The following is a 6,495-nucleotide window of genomic DNA, read 5'->3' as shown; positions in this document are numbered from 1 at the left end:
CACCCACGGAGAGGTCTCCCTGGCGAAGGGTCAGCAGAGATGCAGCTGCTGACGAGACTCTTCCAGGTTCCTCAAATACCGTTTGAAAAGTCCGTAGGAAACACTGGAAGTCATGGGTCTCTGGTCCTTGGCGTTCCCAGATAGGATTTGCCCATGCTAGGGCCTTGCCAGTAAGGAGGGAGATGAATAAAGCGATTCTTGCGCCATCGGTGGAGAATGCTCTGGCATGTAGACTAAAGTGGAACTGGCACTGGTTCAGAAATCCCCTGCAGGTACTTGCATCTCCGTTGTAGCGAGGAGGTAATGGCAGCGAGAATCGGGAGTCGGTATCGATACTGACGGGGGGGTGTAGTAGTAGGAACAGGTACAGGTGCCATGATGGCTGCAGCTTGCGCATCCAGACAGTGTACAATGGAGTTGACTGCCAGGAGGAGTTGATCTTGTCGTGACCGAAGGTCTTGGGTTGACCAGCGGGGTCCATGGCCTGAGCGTACTGTCATGATCCGTGGGTATGTGGACCCACTAGGCCGCTCAGCCATAGCGTAGTAGCAGCTGGCCAAACAACAGTCCTAGTACAATAGTACCTTTAATAGTCCAGACAGTAATGGAGGCTTGGCACAGATGTGGTGTATATCAGCAGGCGTGACCGGTGGCACAACACGACTCCAACAGGTTAAGGCACAGGAACAGATATAGCACGGGATACAGGATACAGGTAACAGGGCACGGGAACAACGGGAACAGGATGAAACTAAGGGACCATTTGCTAAGACTAACATGGGTAAACACAGCAACGCTCAGGCAATGACTGAAAGGGCAAAGCCCTTTTTATAGTCTAGGGTGATCATGGGCTAATTACAGATTTTCCTCGTGTGTGCACTGGCCCTTTGAGGCCGGGCGTGAGCACGCACCCTACAGGAACTAGTGCAGCGATGCGGAAGTGAGTGCCGGCGTTTCTCAGGAGGGAGAGGCCGCTCGGCACTCACTTGTCCATGGTCGTCGGGGGGCAGGTAAGCACGACGGTCCGCGACTGTGGAAGTTACAATAACCAAGCATTGCTCCTTGTAAAAAGAGTAAACGAGCGCCAATCAACGATCTGTCTCGTTGATCGGCGCTCGTTTAAATGACCCATTTGGGCCCATGTAATAGTACCATTAGTCCTTAAGTTCGGATGCCTATCACAGATCTTAGTGCTGAAGATCTGGTCACTTATTTTAAAGTTAAAATTGATAACATCTGGCATTCATTTATCCCCCAGTCTCCAAGTGACATAGATCCCCTTCCCTTCTATACTACCTCTTCATCACTTTCAGCATTTGACCCAATAACAGAAGAAGTAGTCTCTAGACTCCTCTCTTCTTCTTACCCTACTACATGCATTATTGATCCTACCAGTAGCAGTTTTATGCAGATGATACCTAAGTATTTACCTCTCCGCATGACATCACTCCGGCTATAATACAAAACACCAGTGATTGTTTGACCGCTGTCTCTGACATCATGTCCTCTCTATCTAAAACTGAATATTTAAAAACTGAGCTCCTTGAGTTTCTGCCATTTTCTAACCTTTCTAAACCTGATGTCTCCATCTCAGTGTATGGTACTGCCATAACTCCTGGGCAACACGCCCACTATTTGCAGTTATGTTTGATGTCGATCTTTCCTTTACTGCTTATATTCAATCACTTGCACGTTCAGGTCACCTTCACCTTAAAACATCTCAAGTATCTGCCCTTTTCTTACTGTGGAAACAGCCAAAACTCTCATTGTCGCTCTAAATCATTCTCGTTTTGACTACTGTAACTTATTACTAATCAGTTTTCCACTCACTAAACTCTCCCCTCTTCAATCCATCTTTAATGAAGTAGCCAGGCTCATCTTTCTAACCAATCGTCACACCAATGACTCTACCCTGTGCCAGTCACTGCACTGGCAGCCCATTTATGGTGGTTTTGTTTTACATAGGCAGATATTCGCCCACGTTTAAAGGGATCCTGTCATCACCATCTTACCTTATAAAACGTCCTGACCCTGTAGTGGCCGCAGCTGTCCATAGTTGATTGATGTGTTCTTCTCTCCTCACGTCCTCCTCTTGCCCGAAATATTATCCTTTAAAGTTTTACCGCCATTTATGGTAATTAAATTTAGCTTAGTGACGCACGATCTTAACTCCGCCCACGTACGCCGCCCGTACAACACTAAATGCCGAAAGCGCATTTCAGATCTCGCGCATGCGTGCCTCACCACCCTTCCCTGCTTCATTCATCCTGAAATTTTTAACTGCGCATGCGCCGCGCGTGTACACACCCCCTTTCGTCGTCGTATGTTATACAGCATAACTGTCAATGAGCAAGCGCGGGATTTCATGTGCAGTGCAGTGAGGAGCTGTCAATCAAAAACAAGGAGGCGGAGCCAGCTCTGAAGCGCCGGAGGAATGAAAACCTGACTCTTTTCAAGTGAAGATTTGACTCTTTTGTGCTCATTTGCATACGGCACGGGACCACTGAAAACCGGAATACTGAAGGTACAGAGCCGACTTTTAACGTATTTATAGGTTAGCTAACAATGATTTTTCACCCATTTTCACAAGGTATTGCTGGCTTGATACCGAAAATGCTGGTGACAGGTTCCCTTTAACTACATTTAAATAGTGCTGATCAACAATACTATTTACTAGTTTGCTCCATTCAAACCGAGCAATGATCGTTAAGAATGGGGACAAACGATCGTTACTACGATCGTTAGTCACTATGCATTTGCATCATGTCGGGGAGATGTTATGCCGACTAGGGACCAGATTTTTTGCCAGAATGAAAAAATTTGTTCAGCCAATGAACAAGCGTCTGCTCGTTCATCGGCTGATCTTTAATCTGTTTACAGAGGTCAATCATCGGGAATGAGCATGCACACGAGCACTCATTCACCCGATCAATGGCCCGTGTAAAATGGTCTTTTCTTTAGAATACAATTTAAAATTTTTACTCTCACCCAAAAAGATTTCAACAGAGCTGCACCTTCTCACATTTCCCCCCTCCACGATTTAAGATTACCATCCTCCCTAATCAGAACCTCCTACTCCCTTCTCTAAGACATTTCTCGTACTGCACCTTTCCTCTAGATTGTGCTACCCCAGAATATCAGATTAATTCCCAACATCAACAGTTTGAAGCGTGCTCTAAAAACATGTTTTTAAGTAGCAGGGGCGTAGCTAAAGGCTCATGGGCCAGGGTGCAAGAATTCAGCTTGGGCCCCCCTACCCCTCCCCAACACCACCATCATCAGACCCCTGCGCACGCCTATGCCCAGACGCCTTGCCCAACAGCCCCCATAGTATAATGCCTCACACAGTATAATGCTCCCATAGCTGCCCCACACAGTATAATGCCCCATACAGTATAATGCCCCCCATAACAGCGCCATACCGTTTAATGCTCCCCATATCAGCCCCCACAGTATAATGTATATAGAAAAAATATGTGGTTATAACCAAACCATACCTAATAAACCCAAAATTGCAATATAATATAGCACGGTGCCATTCCTGATAAAGATTATAGAAAAAAGAAAAAAAGAAAAATGATCCAGAAATATAACTAAGCACTCTTGGGTTAAATAAAATTTAACATAGTATTTTATTTTTGAAACCAGATAATACCGGCAACATTTAATTTATACATGAATACAAAATTTACAATTTAAAAAGAGAAATCTCCTGGCCAGGAAAGAGAACATACAATAGAACCTTACAAAACATAGGTGATATTGCCTGATGGATATATAGCAAACTATATATGTGTGAAACAATTTTGAAAAAATTTCAAAAAAATGAAAAACCGCTGGGTCGTGTTCACACTTGCGGTTTTCAAACATATATATTATTTATATCACAAAATGGCCAGAGTTCCTATTTGGAGTAGCTGGTAATGAAATTTTTAAAGAAATTCACTTTATGTGTAAGTAACATGACTTTACTCTCAAGATAGGAAAATAGCCTCATGGATTAAAGGAATGTGGTTAACAGCGTGCTTTTTTTCTTCTCATTAATGAATCCTCAGATCCAAATCAGATTTTATGGTGATAGGAAGTCTTTTCACAGACCTTTGGGTCAATGTGTAGCTCTCATGATATTAGGCTTTGAGGCAAGACATCAACTTTTATAGGTTTTTTACCTTTACCTTCGACATCCAGCAAGTGCCGGGAAACTATGCAGGGAAGCGGTCAGCTCCGAGGTGGAAAATAGCAAATCTCCACAGAAGGAAAGTTCACTTGTGTGGCCACACATAAATTTCAAAGCCTTCAAATCTCCACCCGACAATGCAGGATCGCACGCCGGTATATCAGCTGAATAAGGGTACTCCGAGAGGAACAGACCCAACGAAACAGGATCGCACGCCGGCAACCAGGTAGGTAAAAATTCCAGAGTATGTCTCCTTCCACGTGTGATCTTCAACACTGGACAGGTATTCTCAGGGCAGGGTTTGGACGTCACTACCCGCCCCGTTAATTAGAACAGCTGACGCGTTTCATCCCTGAACGGGATTTCTTCAGAGCAGTTTGACAGGTACTGCCAAACACACCATATTTATAGTGTCCCAAATTCATTCATTGGTTCAATGATAAAAAACATAATGTTTAAAAGATGTTATAGATAATATATCTAGATCTTTCATGAGATGCCATAATGCTATTTATCTCTGAATTTTGATAACCGACATAGACATTTTTATATTCAAACATGCAATTCGTATATCCATTAAGTCACATCCATAAGTATATTCGGTATTTTCAAAGAGAGGGCAATCAGTGGTGTGTCTATACTTCGTCAAGGAGTACAATTGCTACCTGAACTCAATTATTAATATTAATTCTTCCGTAAATACGGTTGACTACTAATATCCAGACCCTATGTTGGATTTATGAAGGAACAATTTTTTCTTCAATAAGGGATCCTTAATTATGTCTTTTAAACAAAAGACGCCGAAGTCTGATCGATTTATAAATTTTTTAATTACCTATACATATACAATATGAAATTCTTATAATACTTCAGGGGAAGCAGGGAGAGAGGACCATCACCTGTTAAGGTATTAGGACCCGGGTCCCCACCACCCCCAAATAAATTTGATTTTAATACAATAAACATTTGTTTGGTAATTTTACTACTAAATTTCATAAAATTATGTATATATGTATAAGACTATGGCACATGGTAGAAGCTGTCGAGAAATTCCAAAGGGGGCAGGAAGAGGGATCCAGTGTCCATAGAACAATGGATCCCTAATTCCCACCACCCACAGGGACCAAAACCGCAACTCTCCTCGCTACATAGGATTGCAAGAGATGGATATAATGTTCATTTATTTTATATTATTTATCCAATTGATTAATCATTTCATATTGGAAATAAAATTGCTCATACTCATTCCACTAAAAGTAGATTACCATTGTATAGGAAATGGGATATCCAGACCAAAGACACACACTAGGCTTCCAAGGGCAAAAAAAAAATAAAAAAATTATTTTATCCAAAAATTTCACACTCAATTTTACTAAATCTTTCTCCAAGGATGAAATAATTAGGGTCCCATTTTTTGATCCAACACTCATCCATAAAGTATTGTTTTTATCTAATACTAGGTAACTCCAAAATACCGAGAGATGAGAAGGGAATACAATACTAGGAGACAAAACAACCTCTTGGCTCCCATCTATTCAAAGGAACATATTAAATTTTATTTCATTATTTAGTCCCCTAGGATTCAAGGTTCCCAGTGTGTAAATCCACATAGTTTCTTTTTGGAGGAGTGTTCGGTTAAGATCACCTCCCCTTCTGTCTTGAAATAATTGATAAATCCCCATGAATTTTAAGCCAGTTGGTGATTGGGCATGATATGTTTTGAAGTGTGCAGCTAAAGGATTTGTCATTTCACCCTTGGTAATATCCCGAATGTGTTCGCTAATACAAATATGTAATTCTCGTTTCGTTTTCCCAATGTATTGTTTCCCACATGGGCAGATAATGGAGTAAACGACCATGGTTGAGCGGCAATTAATAAAATTATAGACTTTGAATTCCCTTTTGTGTTCACTGTCAAGAAAGGTGTCTGATTTTAACACATACTTGCAACATCTACAAGAGCCACACATGAACATTCCTTTTGGACGTTTCTGTAGCCATTTCTCATTGTCTGGGGTCCTTCTCTTAAACTCAGAACTCACCAACATATTCCTCAACGTGGGGGCCTTTCTGGGAACCATACTCGGTACATTCCCCACTATTGAGTTGATTCTTTTGTCCAAAGTTAAATGTGGCCAGTTTTTAATCATCAAATTCCGAAGTATGTTCCAATGGGAACCATACCTCGAAATGAATCTGACTCTATTATCACTGTTATCTTTTTTACCTCTCTTGAGAATGTCCTCTCTATTCTGCCTAGATGCCCTATTGTATCCTTTCTTGATCATTTTTTTGGAGTATCCCCTATCTTCAAAGCG

Source organism: Rhinoderma darwinii, chromosome 1 (genome assembly GCF_050947455.1).
Source record: "Rhinoderma darwinii isolate aRhiDar2 chromosome 1, aRhiDar2.hap1, whole genome shotgun sequence".
Taxonomy (NCBI): Eukaryota; Metazoa; Chordata; class Amphibia; order Anura; family Rhinodermatidae; genus Rhinoderma; species Rhinoderma darwinii.
This window is presented reverse-complemented; position numbering follows the sequence as displayed.